The sequence below is a fragment of the Littorina saxatilis genome, linkage group LG11 (genome assembly GCF_037325665.1).
Source record: "Littorina saxatilis isolate snail1 linkage group LG11, US_GU_Lsax_2.0, whole genome shotgun sequence".
Taxonomy (NCBI): Eukaryota; Metazoa; Mollusca; class Gastropoda; order Littorinimorpha; family Littorinidae; genus Littorina; species Littorina saxatilis.
The window spans coordinates 5786390-5808919 of NC_090255.1; the positions used below are offsets into that span (position 1 = coordinate 5786390).

Sequence of the window (22530 nt, forward strand, 5' to 3'; positions counted from 1 at the left end):
CTGCAGTTTGGTGGATATCCTTGTAGCCATATAACTAAATTAACCAAATATTACAAGCTATGCGTTTCTTTTTTTGAACAGTATAGTTTGCACAAGGAAAAAAGAAAAATCGCAACACACGATTTCCAGATCACTGGCTGCTGCAGGGGTCACCGGACAGTTTGAAAGTTACTGGTTTGTCTAGAAAATGCTGTGTGAACAGGTGCGTTTTCAGATTTGATCTAAAAGAAGAATAGGATGGACTATGTCTGACAGAAAAAGGAAGGGAGTTCCATGTTTTAACAGCAGCAAATGAAAATGCGCGTAGTCCATGTACTTTTCTTTTTTTTGTTTGAATTCGGAACATTCGAGTGTCAGCGGCAGAGCGCAGTGATCGGGAAGGGACGTACAGGTTTACGAGTTCAGACAGATATGAAGGTGCAGAACCAGTGATGATTTTAAAACAGAGACACGAGCTTTTGTACTTAATTCTTTGATTGACCGGAAGCCAGTGCAGATATTTCAAAAGGGGAGTACAAGGTTGCTTCTTGGAGGATTTACAAATGAATCTTGCAGCTGAATGTTGAACCCTTTGCAGTGGTTGGATGATAGTCTGGGGGCTACCGATTAGTACTGAATTACAAAAGTCTATTCTAGATAGCACACACGAAGAAAACAAAAACATTTATCTTTGTATCCCCCTCAAAGTGAATTTGACGCACCCACTTGTTAGCAGACCCACTCTGATGATTCTCTTTCTGTCTCTGCATATTTACACCCTGCCACACTGTTGTGATCTGAGATAACATCCTGAGACATCAGTGATTTCAGCTAATGGTGATCTCAATATAGCCTGTGATCAAAGCTACTGTGTCATGAAGTGGATTTTAGTGTGAAAAAAGGAGTTACTTTTACGTATGCGTGTTCTGCCCTATCTAATTACTCTGACTCTTCACTCTTCACACTAAAACACTCCAAACACAGAATTTTGGGAGGATGCAGACTTATTAATTCCTCACCAAAATATAACACAATTCTTCACTTCAAATACAACTCAACTTCTCGAACACACAGTTCACACAAACATATAGCATTCACTCAATGCATGTAAATACATGTTATAAAGATACTTTCTCAACAATACTGGTTATCAGAGAAACAAATAATCAGAGAAAAAAATGTATGAAGTGGGATATGGCTCTTTCCATGGTTACTGTCTGTAAATTTATATGTACATACCCTGTCTCTGTTTTCACTGAGTCGGGTTTAAGGAAGTGATGCAGCTCAAATTGCCTGCTGCACGTGAATTTAGCAGGACAGAGCAGCTGTAAAGAAATAGTCGTTTACACGTTTATTTCTGTTTTTGTTTTAAAGGCCCGGCAGGAGTATATAAGGAGCCTGACCTTCTGCGTTGGCAAATCATTTCAAACCTCTTGCAGGCAACGGACAAATACTGCTCCTACATTTTCTTTAATATCTCAGTTAAGCATGAGTTACGGTGTCAGATTTTTTGTTCACACAGCTGGTTTTCACACATTTACCGCCCTATGCACTTAGATAAGGTTAATTCTCCATAATAAAGAAGATATTTGTAAACAAACATTTCAATGGGGATCTTGTTCAAAGAAAAGGGCGGAGTCAACACTCTCCGACGTCACAGATTTACACCATGCGTTCCAAAAATAGCAAAACACGTGGCATGCGGCAATTTGGTTCCAGAACATGCTGTCTCAGGTGCATGTGTATTTGTTACATCGGATATGAAGAAAGAAATGCAACTAACCTTTACCACCAGTTGTGGCCTTGATAGGGTATTCCTGTGGGGTTGGGATAAAGCTCTCTCACTAATTTGAGCACACAGTCGGGCATCATAAATTTTCTCGGTTAATGTTTACCCGTGTTGGATTGTCTTGATGTAAGGAAGACGTCTTTTTCGCCAAGTACAATGCACAATTCCAAGCACCGCGTCGGTCTAGCATGGACCAATACTTCTTGTAGAGTACTTTTCTAACGCCGGAATTCCTGCGGTGTGGCAATTGGCCTGTACCTAGCCACCTCTGGCGATGCCGGATTTGTCACACAAGGGCTGCAAAAACAAAAGGCACACTGGCCTACCCCAGAGGAGAGCACTGTACTAGGACCCGTGTCTCCGCTTTCACAATTGCCTCCAGGATCAGATAACCAGGTCTGCACCCTAACGGTACTACACACACGAGAGACAGCCTAGCGCCTCTGTATCGAGGTCACACGATGATGGCCCAGCACCTCTTGGTACACAAGTCGAATCTTTTATTACACACCTTCGAGTTTCAAATGGCCACTGATTCTCAGTAAATAGTCTCCTTATTGCGTTCTCCTGGTCACTTAAAAGTTGAGAAGTGTTAAATCAAATTTCGCCATTTATTTCCACAGACAGAAAGAGATGTCAGTGCAATACAGCTTACAGACCGCAGCCTGGCCCTTACTAAGTTACTATCACCATCGGATGTTGGAATGTGAAACACTCAGGTTTTCCCGCCATCTGTCGACAACACTGATTGTGTTAGAGGCTCTCGCTGGGTGGAATAACAGACCGTGTTCCAAAGTATGCGTATACACTACGCAGATTATCACCGTTGACTTCGTCTACATGGTCCCGCTAACTATAATTACTGTCCCTGAAAGTGCCTCACAGGATGGGCAAGTTTACTTTCAAAACAGAAAGGGGTAATCTAAACTCGGTTTGTTCTAAGTGGACATGGGAAACAAAGGGACTCGGATCTTGGGTCGCCCCTGGCAACACAAATGGAAGAATCCAGGATATGCAAATGGTCTTCTGCAGTTTATTCCAAGGTGGTAGGGGGTTGAAAGGGGGAACGAACGGGAGGGGGGAGGGCGGAGGGGACAGTGGTCGGTGGAGCTACTATACTAAGACTGCAGCAATGTAGACTGGTGATGTGAAATCATCACCCACACATTTCGAGGTACCCTCCCCCCTCACCATTCGGTTCACAAGCCTGTTTTTGTCCTTGGTCAGTTTGAAAATGATTGGTTTGTTCAAGTATTCCGCCAAAAAAATGCGCCAAGATTTCCCTCCTCATTTTAGTGGTGTTTGACGCTTGCCCCACTCACTTAGTCAGAGTCTGATGCAAAAATTGACTCCAGAATTCTGTTCATTGACGTTGTGACGTACTAAACTTGTTTATTGTTCTCGGTTTTGGCTGATTCTGTGTTGTTTTTCTGTTAATATCAGCGAAAGTACCATCATAGCGGTGACTGAGTTACAGCAACCAAGACTAAGTTTCATTTTGTCCGTTTGACTAGCCTGACATCTACAGCCTTGACATTGTTATTCTGTTTCTCTCTGTGTGACTGATTTTTTTGACACAAAGGTTCTCTGTGTGAAAGTTCAATTGTATTGTAAATATAAACAAAATACGCAATCAATATGCAAGATATCACAAATGTTCAGAAACGAAAATATGTGAAAAACTCTGAAGAAGCTGAAAAGAAGAAATGCTGCTCGCACAGACAGAAAGCCAGATGGTAAAATTCAGTTTAGCGGTGAGAGAGAGGAAATTAATCTTATTTACGCCCAAGTTCAAAAGGTTAAAACATTTTTGGGAGAAGGAAATCCAAACAAAGAGCTTGTGGACACTATCTTGTGCTTTTTTTTATTGACAAAAACATTGAAGCTGATTTATTAGAGCGCCCTGGTGCCCCCGCGTCCCCAGTGCACTTTGGCCTGTTCGTGTTTACATCGCGTGCCACGCGTTGTGCTATTTTTGCTAAGCCCCGCCCCTTTTTCTGTTGCATTATGGGAGAGGCCGGATCGGCCGTGACGTGTTTAAATAATTAAAGTGCTTGCCAAAAAAATAAGTTGTTCCTTTCATCAGTTTAATAGAATACAAACATCAATTTTGATGCATTTTTTGTTTGTTTGCGTGTGTGTGTGTGTGTGTGTGTGTGTGTGTGTGTGTGTGATCGTATTGTTACTATACCTTCTCCTTTCTCTCTCTTTCTGGATCACCCACACTGATTTTGGCGGAACAGAGACATCTGATTCCATAGGGAAGCTCACTTAACATCAAAAATAGCACTATCACAGTTCCCGCAGTGGGGCACTGCGGTTATGAAATTAAAGGCCCCTCCTGTTTTTGGAACCGCAGGAGCTTTCTAGTTTGCTGTTACGGGTAGATTTTTGGTTCCTCTTTCCTGTCATGCTCTCTTTTTCTTCATGAATTATTTTCTTTTTTCTGCCTTCTTGCTCATTCACCTGTATTTTTTCCAAAAATCTCTTCTCTTGCCGCTTGTCTCGCGATTCATGTATAGTTTAATCTGTTAGTGTTCTGATGTAAGTCCAGCAGTAGATAGGTTAAGCCTATTTTAACATACTGGAAACTGGTAATCTTCCAGTAGGTATTAATTTAGTTTTACTAAAGCCTGCTGGGACACAAGTAATGGGTTAGTGCATTTGTAAACAGGAATCGCTTGACAAGTGGCCCCCTTCATCCCCCCCTTCCTCGTCCTGATATGGCTTTGCGTAGTCGGCTGGACGTTAAGCAACAAATAAACAAACAAACAAACAAACTATCACAGTTCTTTTGATTTGACATTAAGTTTAGCAAGAAATTCATTTACAAATTTGCAGGTTCATTCAGGTGTAAAAATCATCTCCAGACGCACATAATAATACCCATGATAAATGTTGCTAGCACACAGAATAAAATCTTTGGGGTTTAAAAACATGAATAAGTATGCATACATTTAGTGTAAATTCAACATGAATCTTTTTTTTTCAGCTAAGACATCTCTGCCACTACACACCACTCTGAGGGACAACCATGCACACACATTTTCTTGCAAAAATTCCCCAAGATAAAAATATGATCTGTCCCAAACATTATTCTCTATGAATACTTAACTGACATGGTGTGTGTTTGTGCATGTGTGCTTGTGAGTATTTGTCTGTTGTATGTGTTTGCGTGTTTTTTTTTACTGTGCACTGTGCTGCGCTGCGAAAAAAATGTGATTCTTTGTATCTTATGCGAGCATGTATATGTGCTCTTTGATGATTATTTTCCTTTTTATCTGAGACAAATTGTATTAGTTGTATCTGTCGTGTTGTGTTTTTGATTGAACTTGTAAATTGAACTTGTAAAGCTCTTCGAGCTGTGGAGAAGCGCTATATAAATGTCCATTATTATCATTATTATTATTATTATTATTATTATTATTATTATTATTGTTATTATCATATGAAGTAACAAAATGTTCTTTATTGTTAAACCACATTTTGTTTATGGAACGACGTAAAGTTACCTTCATATAAACATCAGAATTGAGTAAGTTTCCATAACCTTCGTGGTTGAAAACGACGTTAAACACCAAAGAAAGAAAGAAAGAAAGTAAGTTTCCATACCAATAGCAATACTCTTGCCGTCTAAATTTATACTTGTTTTATTTTAACGCTGCGTCATGTATTTGTTTGAATTAGGCTAAAAAGACATTTCTATGGAAGGGAGGTCACTACTACCATGTTTCCGGATCGAGGCAGATTTCTCGACTTCACAGCAATGCAAACTTGTGCCATGAATTGTTATTAAGCCATTTATAAAACGACTATCACTGAGCCTTTCACTAAACGGACACCTATTTTCAAGGGAATGTAAGTTGTTACGACAGGTGGTTTGGAAAAGGAACACAATCCGCGAAAAGCCTCACAGTCAGTGAGTCACAGGTAATGTAGCGTTCTTGTTAAATTCCTAGCTCATAATTCACTGCAGAGGAATATTAAGGTTCCAAATTTGCAGAACCTTCACTTGTAAGCATAGCAAGTCATTTTACGAGGGTCAACTGAAAATGTTGGACTCGAACAGGAAGGAGTTGACTTGCGAGTCTCGGAAAAAGTTTGCATTTCAACATCGAAGTGGATTCACAGCGCGCGGCGCGTTCTGCAGCGTTGCGATTTTCAACGCGCGGCGCTACGAGGAGCGCTGCGATTCACGACGCGCGATGTATTCTGCTGTAATATTTCCTTCACAATCGCAACGTTTACAACTGTCAACAGCTACATCTATCTGAGAAATAAAACTGTCAATAAAACGAAAAACAGAGCTCCATTCTACACGCCAGTAAATACAGCACCCTATACTCACGTGACATGTATGTGACTATCCCCCAAATTCGATTTAACTTATGCGTAAACGAACCGAGCAGTGCTGCTGATCGAACTTTGGACCTTGTATCCCCCCCCCCCTCCCTGGATTCTTGTTTGTGATGATAAATGGTATTTTGACTTTGAAATTAGCTTCAACGCAAAATAGTTCTGTTCTTATTCAAGGGACGTAACCGCTCGGTGCGTTTTCTAATAAATCGAATTTCGGGTAAAATCGATCGAATTACATCACGAATCTGCTTCAGTTGCAAGATCTTGCCATGATTTTCTCCCTCAAGACAATTGTACCGCTTGAAATTGGCGGAGAAACAGTCAGTCTGAAGTTTATTTGACATGTCACGTGAGTATAGGGTGCTGTATTTACTGGCGTGTCTCCATTCTCTCTCTCTCACTCTTTCAACTGAGTTCACCACATATCGCTGCGCCGATGTAAAAACGTGCCTAAGTTCCGGCCTTGAATACGTGGCAGTCATATCACTACATGTCATTGCAATGGCTTCTACTATATGGAAAGCAGCTGAGTTTTTAAACTGGGATGACGTTTTTAAACAAGTATCCGAGTACAGTGCCGCGGAACCGCTGTTAATCGGTATCACACCACAGGCGGAAGGCTTTGTCCACTGGACTACTACTATCACAGAAAGACTACAAGGTATGTCACTCACCTTCGGGTCTTCTGTGTTCTTGGAGTCGCTTCCTGGGGAAAAAATATTGTTCAAGACGGTTTACCTCTTCCTACAGTCTGTGTAAGGTCAAATAAATACAGTTGAATGATTGTTTGAACTATTATGTGCCTTTAGTTTTCAGTTTCCGTTGGCTGCAGGTTGTTTTTAACCCTCATTTGGACGAATCTTCGTTTGCGAGCCGCTAATCCACTTGGGGACAAATCATGTATGCCGCACCGAATATGCATACCAGCGCTCATTGGTTAATAACAGGATATTTGATGATTATTTTCCCGTGGGTAGCTTCCCTTTGCTGCACAATATTTACATATGTTTTAGACCAATGAGCGCTGGTATGCATATTCGGTGCGGCATAACCAAATGATGGTTAAAAACAACCTGCAGCAGACAGAAGCTGAAAACTAAAGGCACATAATAGTTCAAACAATCATTCAACTGTATTTATTTGACCTTACACTGACTGTAGGAAAAGGCAAACCGTCTTGAACAATATTTTTTCCCCAGGAAGCGACTCCAAGAACACAGAAGACTCGAAGGTGAGTGACAATACCTTGTAGTCTTTCTGTGATAGTAGTAGTCCAGTGGACGATACCTTCCGCCTGTGGTCACACCAGCAGTTAACACTTCAGCAGCCATTTTGGAATTCGCGCATGCGCAGATTTTTTTTTATTTTTTATTTTTTTTCTCGGTTGATTAGAAAGCGTATTCAGTTATCAGCAGAAAGTGCAATTTTGTAGTCTTGCAGCCCTGAAGTTGCTTTTGAGTGTCCAAGGAAAGAATGTAAAGGTTCTTAGGATTACATCGGGCACACAAATACACGATTTGTCTTGTTTTTCTGGTTGATTTGAACGCATGCGCAGATCGTTTTTTTCGAGTGTTTTTCCTCCTCTTTCGGGTTCCTTCTTCGTTCCATGTAAGCGCTGGAACTGTTAACTGGTGTATGTAACATTCACTTGAGATAATATAATAGAGGTAGGTGCAATCAATTGTTGTTCAAAATGTTGCTGATAATCATAGATGTACGAAAATAAAGCGCGTCAACAATCTGCGCTGCTGAGAACAATAGCCGCGCTCTTGGAATCGCTGCGCTGCACAACACGCCGAGCTCTGTGAATCGCCGCGCTCTGTGAATCCCTTGCCGTTCAACATTGTTCCTCCGGACCTCCACGACGTCGTTGTCCGTTTCGTAGTGCTCAACCCTGAGGTACTACTTCATGGTTGTAAACATATGATGGTTTGAGGATGGCGTATCTGGCAAATATAGCGGATGGTTAACCATCTCCAAGCCGCATTAATCATTTGTTGCCGTGGAAACCAAGGACTTTCTGGCAGGGTCGGTGTCTTAAGGGAGCAATATCCCTTTCCGTAGTGTTCCTCGGTGCTTAGCCTTGATATATATGCTCTCTTAGTTGACTTGCAAGTATGGAAAAGAATTCACCGGTTACTGTCATCTTTTGGAACGAAGTCCAACAGGAAATACCCCTCTGCGTCTAATGAAACAGATGCCATCACCTTTTTAAGGGGAATTGACCCTGACTTTCTTTAGGTGGGTATAACCGTGATGCCCCTACTGCATGAACAGTTGATTGGTTTCAGGCTGAAAGTGATGTGCCCTAGTCTCATCATCAGAAAACAAATAGGGGCAGAAGATCCTCTCGATCTGCCTCAAATAAACGTAAAATGTCACGTGCCATGTTGGATCTGAAGTGCTTCTTTTCTGGTGTAAAAGTTTGAGGACCTACCTTGCTTAAACTGTCTTCATGAAAAGTTTTCTGCACAGAATACTCCAAACTCATTCATGTGAGATGCCAAGAGTATCGGCAATGTAATAGGTGCACATTGGTTAATTTTGCACCACCAGTGTGCAGACAGCATCAACGGTTTCTTGAGTTGTGACCATTGTTGGTTTTCTCACGGTTTGTCACCACGGTTTTCCTTCCAAGCCTGTATTCCGCTGACCACCTTATTACTGTGGTCTATGAAGGGTGATCCCTGCCAAACGTTTCCATCAGGTCATTATGAATTTCCAGTTGTTATAACCTTCGTGTTTGAAAACGACGTTAAACACCAAATAAAGAAAGAAAGATTTTAAGTTGTCTAAGATTAAAAACATTTCTTTGCAAATATTGGATCGCTGAGTTTTGTTAGTTTTCTAGAATGTGGGGTTAACAGTGGGGTATGGTACTTTGAGAAACCGAGGCACACAAACTAACCGGTAAAAATACATATTATTTTGCATGACCTCTTCACAAGAATCTTTCTTAATTCATGCCAAGTTTTGAATGTCTAAGTCAATTCCTTCCTGGTTGGGCCCGGTACTTCTCACTGACCCTTGTAGATCCCTTTGAAGTCACGGAAAGAACTGTAAATACATTTCGTTTACAAGTGTCAAAGAAAGAATGATCTGTGTAAGCCAACAGGGGAGGCAACTCTGTCGTGTAAGTGATGTCCCTTGGTTGACACAGTGTGTATTTTCTCGTAATTTTTGTCAATCAAACATGAACATTAATTAATTATGCTTAAGTTTGGTGTTCAATCTGTCTACTAATTTCACGACAAATGCTCTTTGGCTTGGTGACAGAGATCTGTATCAAAATCTAGTAAAGATCGAATGCCACTGGATTTTAAGCTAAGAATTTAACACGCTAAAGTTCGTTATTACCCTTGCCCAAATTAGGAGCCGTGATTTTTGTAGTCACCCTCACTTGCCTTGACTTGATCAGTGGTTGAGGCACATGAGCTAGGGCCTGTTCACTGTTCTAAAGTTGATGGGGAATGAATACAGAGTGGCTTGGGAACCGGCAAGTCGATTGTGGAGCCCTACCATCTTATTTTTGTTAGTATATTTTAAAAATGTGTTTAACTCTTTTTGTTTCCTTTTTAACACTCCTTCCTTTTATTTGGCACTAAATCTATTCCTTTTTATTCTGAAGCATTTTGGTGATGGCACTGAGATTGCAACAACTGTGATCACTGCCTTTCGTCCTTGAACTGAAGCAGCAATAAATTGGTTTCAGTTGTGGTTAGTTGTCGTGCAGGAACGCAGAAGAAGAAGTTATGGTTAAACATATAAATCTGCTTCGCATCGAGTTACTCTGCCAGGATCTCTGACAATTGCGAACCGCATCTCTTGATGTACAGTCAGTCGCTGATTAGGGATCGCACTGTTGATGAAATACAAGTCTTTCTGAGTCTTCTTCTTCTTTTTCTTCTGTGTTGTTACAATTGAATTTTTGAAGAAAATCTTATTGGACGGCAAAAACTATAGGTAGCTTGTGGAGAGTGCGGGTCTCCGAGCCTGGGGGGTCCGTAGCCGACTTTGTGGTTGTCCAGCCTAGGGGCTCCGTAACCGACTGGCTGGTTCTCCAGCCACAGCTAAAAAGATATGTCAGTGTCACTGACACTCACCAGTAGATCTCTGATGCTCAGAATGCTCACTCTGAATGTAAAATGTGTATGGCATTTGTTTAAAGTGCTCCGGACAGTGGTAATGGTATTTGTGGTCGAGAGTTCAAGTCTTGCCCTTGCTGATGTTTTTTTTTTAATTTCTGCAATTTATAACCTTTCTAATATTTGTACCTTCTTAACTAACCTTTATTATATTTTTTGCTCTCTTCTTCTTTAGTCCAAAGCATGTATTCCAATGTGTTTGGGTGGTTTCTACCAAAGTGAGGCAAAGATCGCCACAACAAAGCTCACGAGTTAATGATTCCGAATCGGCCATCATTGAATGCGCCCACGAACCAAGTATTGTGAATCACTAGTCCCAATTCAAGCAGCGGTATTTATCAACAAAATGCAGTGCATGTATATATAAATCATCACCGGCACGGTTGGCCTAGTGGTAAGGCATCCACCGCCCTGATATGGCCCTTCGTGGTCGGCTGGGCGTTAAGCAAACAAACAAACAAACAAACAAAGTGGTAAGGCATCCTCCCGATGATCGGGAGGTCGTGGGTTCAAACCCCGGCCGGGTCATACCAAAGACTTTAAAATTGGCAATCTAGTGGCTGCTCCGCCTGGCGTCTGGCATTATGGGGTTAGTGCTAGGACTGGTTAGTCCGGTGTCAGAATAATGTGACTGGGTGAGACATATGAAGCCTGTGCTGCGACTTCTGTCTTGTGTGTGGCGCACGTTAAATGTCAAAGCAGCACCGCCCTGATATGGCCCTTCGTGGTCGGCTGGGCGTTAAGCAAACAACCAAACCAAATACATAAATCATTAAAAACAACAAAAAACAAAAAAAAATCGTTATAAAACATAGCTTGTGTGAATACTATATGTCCACCAGGTAAGGACAACCAGCTAACATATCAGGATGAAGAGGAAGCTGCCGTCTACTGTGGTGGTGAAGGTCGAGTACGATGTCGAAGAGCCGCCTGCAGCCTCTGATGAGATGGACACAATGCCAAGCAGTAAGTGTGTGACCTGATGTTGTGTGTGATCTGATATTGTGTATTGTGTTACATTCATTGATTGATTGCTTGATACAGGCTCTTGAAATGAAAGTTAATGGCAGTAAGTCGCGTGTTGGGACGATTCGTTCACTGGGGGTTCATTATATAGTAAAATGCATACGTGGTGGCAAAATCGGTCCTACAAAGGGAGTAGTTGTAGAAAGGGGAGTTGGTAAGGGGGTGTACTACTGTATCACAGTGGAAAAGGGCATTTTTAATCATAAATCTTATCACTAGTTAATATTTATCTAGTTTTTAGTGTAGTGGTTTGTTTTTTACATTTAGTCAAGTTTTGACTGAATATTTTAACATAGACGGGGAATCAAGACGAGGGTGTGGCCTTTGTGTGTGTGTGTGCGTGTAGAGTGATTCAGAGAAAACTTCTGGACCGATCTTCATGAAACTTAACATGAGAGTTCCTGGGTATGATATCCCAAGACGTTTTTTCCTTCTTTTTTTGGATAAATATCTTTGATGACGTCATATCCAGCGTTTAGTAAAAGTTGAGGTTGCACTCTCACGTTTTAATTTTTCAACCAAATGTATTCACATTTTGGTCAAACAATCTTCGACGACATCCGGACTATGGGATTGCATTTAAGCTTGGAAGCTTAAAAATTAGTTACCTTATTTGCCTCTAAAGTTATCATTAAAATCAAATTTGCAGAAGTGAAAGTGTTGCACAGATGGTCAAAAATAAAGTACAAGATATTGGACTCTGAGTGGTACTACACTGTTGCTTAGTGTCTGTAGGAAGCTACAAGGTGAAACTAGAAAAAGAAAAACCCAATTCTTGACTCTGAGAGGCTTTTCTGCTCGTAAACACACATTCGTCTACTCATCACAGTATGCCCCATTATTGCGTTTAAAACTCCAATTAAATTTGTTTTGAATAAAACTCCCAAGTTTACAATAAGAATTTTGAGACCTGCATTCATTAGGTATATCATACTTAGTTTCATTTTTGCAAAACTAAGGAATTACATATTTAATTGAATCAGTCAGACAGATGGAGACACAGAGAGACAGCAGATGGCAAACCAAAATCTGAGAAAGAAACCCCTTTGACAATTTGAACTATGTTTGAAATAAAATGTGGCAAGGAGAAGCCATAATTCATCACCTTTTAGTATGACGCCATGTCCGTGTTCCGCACTTGTAATGATATGCTTTTATTCTGTTATCGGCTGCACTGAGCTTGAAAATTTAATTTTAATTAAATTACATATTCTTACCGCAATTCTCATAAATGCATTGACTTCAATCTCACATGCTAGATGTCGAAACACTACTCAAATTACCTGCCCTTGTAAGGGTGGTAACCAAGCTAAAAAAAAAAACCAGACGCCATAGCCGTTGCTATGCCCTGAACCCACTTGGTTACCCATAACCCTCCGCGCACCACGTGAGCGCCGGCATCCGGAATAATCATTCGAGACTTCTCAAAATCCCCCCTTTGTTCAGCTACTTTGAAACAAATAGGCCTCTCTTTCGATGTTCATGGCACTTTTGCGGGCATGATCACAGAGTTGCCAACTGATACGGATTTCCCGTATCGGATACGGATTTTTCGTGATTTTCGAGTGATACGGCGTATCACGGGGATTGATACGGAAAAACTTCATTGATACGGGAAATTTCAAAAATAACATTTGTAAAAAAAAAAGGGGGGAGAAATATTCCGATTGGACGAAAGCGTGAGATCGGTTTCCGATCACGGTTCCGTTCATGTTTTGCTGTTCTTGAATGAGCTTCAATATTCCCCCGGCCTCCGAGTCCATGTCCGATGCTGATATCTTCGCGGCACTTGGTGCAAAACGCGAAATGTATGCCGCGTCTTGTCGATTCGGAGATGAAGTCATACTCTTGTTTGTAACTCTTTTCAAATTTTACAAGAACTTTCGGGCGCTGGACCGTTGTTTTCTTCATTTTGTGGTCGTCTGCCGCTGCTTCTTCTTCTGCTTCTCATCCACATTCGACTGAAGCGCATGCGCTAGCCACAAATCTCGCCTATTCTCGTTTAGTTTCGATTTTGATCACAGCGTTTGTGTGACGAAGCCTCGCGCTAAACGAGATTTCAGAAGTGAAACTACGCCGAGTACAGGCGCTTGAAAATACACTCCAGTCATTATTAACTATACTCGAAAAATGTTTAATCGGGAAACTTTTGCACTATTCGGGAAAATCCGGGACTGGACATAAAATCAGGAATGTGAAGAATGGATTTTGCCTGTGTTCATTATAGTTTATAGATAAATCATGAAATGATAATAAGAAAGCATATTCAATACACATCACTTTTTCATACAATTCAAATCAATGATTTTAGTTCATTATCAGAACAGAAGCACTGAAATCAGTATTGATTGGCATTTTATGATGAAATTGATTGATCTTTATACTATGCACCTCACTACCATAAACACAACTTTCAAATTCTGCCTTACGCGGTAATACCGCGGTGCCGCGCGCTATGTACAGTTTTTTGGCCTGATGATACAGTTTTTTGGTAATGTGATACAGGAAAACATTGATAGGGGTTGACATGTATGTGATCAAAGGACCTTGTTGTAAGAGGTTCCTTTTGGGATTTGTTTCTGGTTTTGGAATGGTTGCGTTCTTTGGCATTTTGAGCCTTTTCTCTCGGCTCGTATGCTAGACTTAACGCGTAAGACTTTGTTCCTCTTACTCTGGGCCTCAGCCCTCAAGGGCAGTGAGACGCATGTGCTTTGGGGTTACCAGAGGATGTAGCATTTGAACATAATGATTCCGTTTTTCACTGCTTTTCGGCCAGATTTCCTGGAATCAGAAACCTGGTCAATCTCCTCCGGTATTTAATTCCCTCCTCTCGGGAGGATTCTCGCTCCGGCTGGGCGATTTGGATTTTCTAACTGTCTGGTTAGAGCTTTAAAATCCTATCTAACTTGCGCTAAGTCAATTGGAATTAAGAGCCATAAGCTCCTGTTTTTATCTCTTTACACTTTACGTGAAAGAGACATCTCTAAATTGACTCTCACATGTGCTGTTGCTACTTTCATAGGACAGTCCTATGTGTGGTTGCTTATTGAACAAAGGGGGGGGGCGTTCAGTCCTCCCTCTGTCCTTTACAGGGGTTCAGGAATCCAGAGCCGGGGGTTCTTCTCTCGCTGTGTGACGTTTCAGTCGCCTCGGCGAAGTCTTGCCATGTTCTCTTTGGAGGTCCGATGACGTGTTCATTAATTTTTACCTCCTTGACAGGCCCCTCCTTCCAATAAGGGTTATGGAACCGGCTAATGGAGCGTTTAAAATGGCGCTGCTTTCATGCCGATTCAGGATGAGAAGAAATTTGAGAAGCAACCGGATCTTTCTTGACCGCCTACATCCACTGAATTGTTACGACGACGTGGAACTGTTCAGAAAATTCTGCTTTCGTCGGCAGGACATTCTTGCAATCACGGATGAACTGTAAGAGCAACTCGAACTGCCGAATCAAAAGGGTGCATTGCCGCCGGTTCTGCGGGTTATCTTGACTTACGGTCAGTTTTTACTCGTGCGGATCTTTTGAAGATGTGTGTGGCGAACTGATCGCGGTACATAATAATACACCCTTGGGACCAGACAAAAGTGTCCTTATTCTGCAGGTGTCCTTATTAGACAGGTGCAAGTAAACGCCGCAAAGTCAAGTGGAGAGAGAGAGAGAGAGTACTGCACATGTACATGTACATTTATAAGAAAAACAGAAGCTGTTTAGTTTAAATAGAGAAACATTTAATATTGACTGTTGTAAAACAAGTTTAAAAGCTTTTTATCATATCAACTGTATAAATTTAAATTGTTAAAAAGTTACTGGATCTCATTCATACAACACATTCACATTCACTTCATTCTGCACTCATCAGCTTTTGAAAGAATTTGTCCAGCGTTGTCTGAGTGGACCATTGATGGCAATGTGATTCGCACGTTTGGTTGAAAACCACTCGAACACGGCGTCATTTAGCTCTTCGTATTCGGTTGTCTTCTTCGAAACCCATTTCTGGTCAGCACGTCCGTCTCCCGATTCCCACAACTTCATTATTTTTTCCCGATCGACGCTGATTTTCGAAATCTGCGTTCTCCCACACCCAAGCTCTTGTGCAATCGTTCGGCATGATTTCCCACTTTCCAGTTGTTTGACAACATTTATCCTTTGTTCTAAAGTCAGCGCATTTCTTCCTTTTCTTGAATTTGAATTTCTTGCTGCCATCTTGTTAAACACGAATCACTCTTTCGAAGAGAAGATACATTCACTCATATACTTTCACTTCCGTTCCGCCGAACACGTTCCACGCGTTGGATTGGCTGCCTTGGAACTCTAGCAGCCAATCAAATGCGTCGACTTAAAACACTCTCAACTGATCGATTTATCGTCTTCTTCGTCGATCGAACTTCCCAGCTTGCTGTGGATGTCCGTATTTAGCAGGTATATGACTTATTATGGACCCAAAATACGTGTCCGCGTCCGTAATGCCGAGGTGGCCGTAACGTACAGGTGTTTTACAGTGTAAAGCAGTCCGTGCCGAGACTGACTGTCCGTATTCTGCGAGTGTCCGCTAAGTCCAGTGACCGTATTTGACAGTTTTCACTGTAATGATAATAATACGGGAATTTATAACATCAAACACAGCATGCAGAACCAGCAAGAGAGTGACTTATACCTTCATGGCGAGGGTACCGGAATGGATATAGTTTCCAAACCACGAAAGCCAAGTTTTATCAGGAGACGGGCTTTTCAAACTGTCTACGGCAAATGGTGTAAAACTGACCCGCCGCGAAGCATCACAAAGCTTGACGCATGCGCAGAGACACAGGATGACGGGGAATCCCTTCCACTATCTACGTGTTAAAAATAGAGCCGCTATTAGCTATTGCAGGCACTATTTGACCTCATGCATGCGGACCGCTGAGTTCTATAGTGCGTTTCATAGCTATGCGCTCCACAGCGCTATGAAATCCAAAAAGTATGGAGGGGCTATGCATTCAGGCCCTGTCCATTTACGCACTGTGCCATCTTGAACCAGTGACCACATTTTTTATCTTCTGGCTGCGTTTCATCAGTTTGATCTGATTCCCGGACCGGTATGTCTCTATTGTTGTATCTTTATTGTTGTGGAACGTTGCTTTGTGTATGCGATGATTTTTATGTTCCTTATTTTGGTTTAGGATACTTATTTTGAAGAATTAAGATTTCTTCACAAACACTTGTTTGATTTAGTCTTGTGATCAGTGCGCGGGTCTGATCAGTGCCAGAATCTTTTATTTCTCTTTCGAGTCTAACTCATTTTGTTTAAATCAACTCGAACTGCTGATGTGATCATGGGGTATTTTCCTGTAACTTTTGGAAGGGACGTTGCTGTTATCAGTCTTTGTAGAACTTTGATTGTTTCTAGAATTGGTCCGATTCAAAGTGGCCGCTCTCAAAGCGTGGGTTTCCAAACTAGGTCAAACCCGTCAGTCAGTCGCTGAAGCTAACGCTGGAGATCTATTTTTAGCTAGAGATATGGAGTCTCCTCCCATATAAGGAAGTTTTACATCACTTCCGATATTCAAGGGTAAACAAGGGAACCTCTTCTTCTCGGACTTGGCCCGTTTTGTTTGAAACTTCAGTTTTGGGTTTTCTTTTGTAATTATAATTGTTTTTATCCGCTTTCTGTTCAGTGTTACAGCTGATTCTTGTCTGTTACTTTAGGGAATTTCCGTCACTGATTTAGATGAAAGTTTACTTAGATTTGTGTGGATTGTTTTGACTTCATTTATTGATACATTGTTTTTGCAAAAAAATTATAATAATTATGTTGTATATAATGTATATAATTGTGTAACTATTTTTGATAAAACTATGTTTATTGATTATATCTTTCTGTCAGGTTAGATTCTTTTTCTAAATTCGTTTACTTAGTTTATTTTTGTGTGGATTAGTGACCTCAGGTCTTTGGATTTTCAGTATGTAAGCTGATGCCTACCGGTACCAGCTGATGATGTGAGGCGACCCATGACCGCCTGTTTATTGGTTTGTTTTCTGCTCTGAGGTTTGTTTACCTTATAACCTTCGTGGTTGAAAACGACGTTACCCCCCGCGGGTTAGGGGGAGTCCCATATTGGTTGGGACGAGAAAAAATTTACCCGATGCTACCCAGCATGTCGGAAGAGGCGACTAACGGTTCTGTTTCTCCTTTTACCCTTGTTAAGTGTTTCTTGTATAGAATATAGTCAATGTTTGTAAAGATTTTAGTCAAGCAGTATGTAAGAAATGTTAAGTCCTTTGTACTGGAAACTTGCATTCTTCCAGTAAGGTCATATATTGTACTACGTTGCAAGCCCCTGGAGCAATTTTTTTTATTAGTGCTTTTGTGAACAAGAAACAATTAACAAGTCAAGTGGCTCTATCCCATCTCCCCCCTTTCCCCTATCCCATCTCCCCCCTTTCCCCGTCGCGATATAACCTTGAATGGTTGAAAACGACGTTAAACACCAAATAAAGAAAGAAAGAAAGAAATAAAACGACGTTAAACACCAAATAAAGAATAAAGAAAGGTTTGTTTATCTGCAAATTCGCAACATTACGGTTACTTTGTCTTGTTAATCTTGTCAGCTTAGTTTTGTTGATTGTGGAAGGACAGTTGTGCCTGTGTTATTTTAATATGTCTGTAAATACTTAATTGTGTGTGTGTGTGATTACAAACCTAAATCACATACGAGTTCAGATGGATGTCTGATTGAAAGTGATGATTTCATAAGAGAATTTACGCACCGGATTGGGCGGAAGGTGTGTCTTGTGGGATTGTTTGTCGAAGTTAACAATATTAGACGGATGTTCATGAGGTGTTTTCTTTCCTTGTGATCTCTCTGTATATAGTTATGACTATTTCTTTTTGGATGATTGCGATTCATCACAAGTTGATGTTTCTGCAACTATTTGACTGTGTTCCCTGTCTTTATGACAGTCATGACAAATACTTTTCTATTGATTTTTGACTCACATGCGAAGCAAAAGTGAGTCTATGTACTCACCCGAGTCGTCCGTCCGTCCGTCCGTCCGTCCGGACGTCCGGACGTCCGTCCGGAAAACTTTAACGTTGGATATTTCTTGGACGCTATTCAGTCTATCAGTACCAAATTTGGCAAGATGGTGTATGATGACAAGGCCCCCCAAAACATACATAGCATCTTGACCTTGCTTCAAGGTCAAGGTCGCAAGGACCATAAATGTTGCCTAAAAAACAGCTATTTTTCACATTTTTCCCATTTTCTCTGAAGTTTTTGAGATTCAATACCTCACCTATATATGATATATAGGGCAAAGTAAGCCCCATCTTTTGATACCAGTTTGGTTTACCTTGCTTCAAGGTCAAGGTCACAGGAGCTCTTCAAAGTTGGATTGTATACATATTTTGAAGTGACCTTGACCCTGAACTATGGAAGATAACTGTTTCAAACTTAAAAATTATGTGGGGCACATGTTATGCTTTCATCATGAGACACATTTGGTCACATATGATCAAGGTCAAGGTCACTTTGACCCTTATGAAATGTGACCAAAATAAGGTAGTGAACCACTAAAAGTGACCATATCTCATGGTAGAAAGAGCCAATAAGCACCATTGTACTTCCTATGTCTTGAATTAACAGCTTTGTGTTGCATGACCTTGGATGACCTTGACCTTGGGTCAAGGTCACATGTATTTTGGCAGGAAAAATGTGTAAAGCAGTTCTTAGTGTATGATGTCATTGCTATGTAAGCATGTGAGTCGTATGGGCTTTGCCCTTCTTGTTATACTTTGATCTTGTACATTTTCTTATGTTGTTTTATATACTGGCATGTTCCAGGTGTGAGGTGCTGAATAAACCCATGCACACTCTATGCTGATGTTCGAGTTTTCCATGTAGTTAAAGTGTGTATCCAAAGAAAACGGGTGGTGTTTTTTTTGTGTTTTTTTTTGGGGGGGGGGGGAGGGGGGGGTGGGGGGTAAAAACAGGTGACTGGTTTGTGTTGTGTGTGGTATGTAGACCAGGTCAGGGGTCAAGGTTAGGTCAGATTGCTTGAAGGATTGTGGTATCGATTCACTTTTCAGTTCTAACCGAGCTGCATTCGTCGATTCGGGGAAGACGATTTCACATTGTTCGGTTTCGTAGCGGCTCCAGAAAAATAGATAAAGAAGATACCAAAGGAGATTTCCTACAGGTTGATCTGCACAGCGTGTTTTCAGTGTCTGCGCGAGGAAGCGCTGTCGAAAGCACAGTGTCGATCTGGCAGTTGTGTCCCCTTAAGTAGGCTACAGACAGATCTAGTGTCTCCCACTCTTGCACTGTGTCACCTATGCTTACTCATACTGTGTGTGTGTATGTGTGATGGAGTGATTGAGTTTGTGTTACTGTTTGTCGATTTCTTACGTGAGCGTTGAAGGCTTCGCCTCTTGTTTTTACACATTTGCTTCTGTGAAAATTTCATTTTAAGTGACCGACCTAAGAATTCACCAGCTTTGGAGAATGACTCATGTATTGACACAACTGGAGATTCTGGTTGTGTTGCTATTTTCATTGTGACACACATTGCTTACACAAAAATGATGTGCCTCTTTTTCAACAGCTGAAGTCAAGACAGAGCCATTCCCAGCTGTGACCGAGACGACCAATTCAGCAGCTGAAGTCAAGACAGAAGCATTCCCAGCTGTGACTGAGACGAGCAGTTCAGCAGCTGAAGTGAAGACAGAGGCATTCCCAGCTGTGACCGAGACGAGCAGTTCAGCAGCTGAACTGAAGACAGAGGCATTCCCAGCTGTGACCGAGACAACCAATTCAGCAGCTGAAGTCAAGATAGAGGCATTCCCAGCTGTGACTGAGACGAGCAATTCAGCAGCTGAAGTCAAGACAGAAGAATTCCCAGCTGTGACACATACAGGAGAAAACCAACAATGCTCAGCAACATTTGCCCAGAAACCTCATTTAGAGATCCACATGTTAACTCATACAGGAGAAAAGCTACATTTCTGCCCTTATTGTCCAGCAACATTTTCTTGGAAAGAAAGTTTAAAGTACCACATGGTAAAACATACTGGAGTATTAAAGCCACAAGTCTGTCCTCATTGTACAGCATCATTTCCTCGGAAAGAAAGTTTAAAGACCCACATGTTAACGCATACTGGAGAAAATTTGCAAAAATTGAAGCAAAAGTCACATGTCTGCCCTGAGTGTACAGCAACATTTTCTCGAAAATTAAGTTTAAAGATCCACATGTTAAAAGTAAAACATACTGGAGAAAAGCCACATGTCTGCCCTGAGTGTACATCAAAATATGCTCACAAACCGAGTTTAAAGATGAGCAATTCAGCAGCTGAAGTCAAGATAGAGGCATTCCCAGCTGTGACCGAGACGAGCAGTTCAGCAGCTGAAGTCAAGACAGAGGCATTCCCAGCTGTGATCGAGACGACCAATTCAGCAGCTGAAGTCAAGATAGAGGCATTCCCAGCTGTGATCGAGACGACCAATTCAGCAGCTGAAGTCAAGATAGAGGCATTCCCAGCTGTGACCGAGACGAGCAATTCAGCAGCTGAAGTCAAGACAGAGGCATTCCCAGCTGTGACCGAGACGACCAATTCAGCAGCTGAAGTCAAGACAGAGGCATTCCCAGCTGTGACCGAGACCAGCAATTCAGCAGCTGAAGTCAAGACAGAGGCATTCCCAGCTGTGACCGAGACCAGCAATTCAGCAGCTGAAGTGAAGACAGAAGAATTCCCAGCTGTGACACATACCGGAGAAAACCCACAATGCTCAGCAACATTTGCCCAGAAACCTCATTTAGAGATCCACATGTTAACTCATACTGGAGAAAAGCTACATTTCTGCCCTTATTGTCCAGCAACATTTTCTTGGAAAGAAAGTTTAAAGTACCACATGGTAAAACATACTGGAGTATTAAAGCCACAAGTCTGTCCTCATTGTACAGCATCATTTCCTCGGAAAGAAAGTTTAAAGACCCACATGTTAACGCATACTGGAGAAAATTTGAGAAAATTGGAGCAAAAGCCACATGTCTGCCCTGAGTGTACAGCAACATTTTCTCGAAAAAGAAGTTTAGAGATCCACATGTTAAAACATACTGGAGAAAAGCCACATGTCTGCCCTGAGTGAACATCAAAATTTGCTCACAAACCGAGTTTAAAGAGCCACATGTTAACGCATGCTGGAAAAAAGCCATGACCTCTGAAAATCTGGGATAATCAAATATTAAAATGGAGGTGAATTGACAGAGGTTATGAATATGAAAAGAAAATCTGAAAACTAAGATTTTTTTTTTTCTTCCCACAAATAGCATATCATTACAAAGTACAGAAAAAATGTGCTTGTTCTTCTAATGTACATCAAGATATATTTATTATACTTGTTTAGCAACTTATGAACCCCGGCCGGGTCATACCTAAGACTTTAAAATTGGCAATCTAGTGGCTGCTCCGCCTGGCGTCTGGCATTATGGGGTTAGTGCTAGGACTGGTTGGTCCGGCGTCAGAATAATGTGACTGGGTGAGACATGAAGCCTGTGCTGCGACTTCTGTCTTGTGTGAGGCGCACGTTATATGTCAAAGCAGCACCGCCCTGATATGGCCCTTCGTGGTCGGCTGGGCGTTAAGCAAACAAACAAACAAACAAACAAACAAACTTTGCGTCAGTTACTCCAACCCAACTATTTTTTAAATTTTTTTTTTTTTAATATTTTTCAAACAAAAACATTTATCTTTTTATCCCCCTCAAAGTAAATTACCGGCACTGTTGGCCTAGTGGTAAGGCGTCCGCCCCGTGATCGGGAGGTCGTGGGTTCGAACCCCGGCCGGGTCATACCTAAGACTTTAAAATTGGCAATCTAGTGGCTGCTCCGCCTGACGTCTGGCATTATGGGGTTAGTGCTCGGACTGGTTGGTCCAGTGTCAGAATAATGTGACTGGGTATAACATGAAGCCTGTGCTCCGACTTCTGCCTTGTGTGTGGCGCATGTTAAATGTCAAAGCAGCACCGCCCTGATATGGCCCTTCTTGGCGGCTGGGCGTTAAGCAAATTTACAAACAAACAAACACTATAGTGATCCGAGATACTATAATTTCAGCTATTGGTGATCTCGCCTGTGATCAAAGCTACTGGATTAAAAAACAAAAATGATCAGAGATAAAAATGTATGATGTGGGATAAGGCTCTTCCCATGGTTACTGTGTGTAAATATATGTAATTGTAAGTACCCTGTCTCCG

General features: G+C 41.5%; 1 long non-coding RNA gene across 1 annotated transcript; it reads left to right on the forward strand.

Annotated features, from left to right (window-relative positions):
* The first annotated feature begins 5309 nt into the window (after positions 1-5309).
* On the forward strand, positions 5310-21985 carry LOC138979633 (uncharacterized). The gene is made up of 3 exons (XR_011460065.1): positions 5310-5698; positions 11115-11238; positions 19883-21985. It is a non-coding gene; the product is annotated as an uncharacterized lncRNA (long non-coding RNA).
* The last annotated feature ends 545 nt before the right edge of the window (positions 21986-22530 follow it).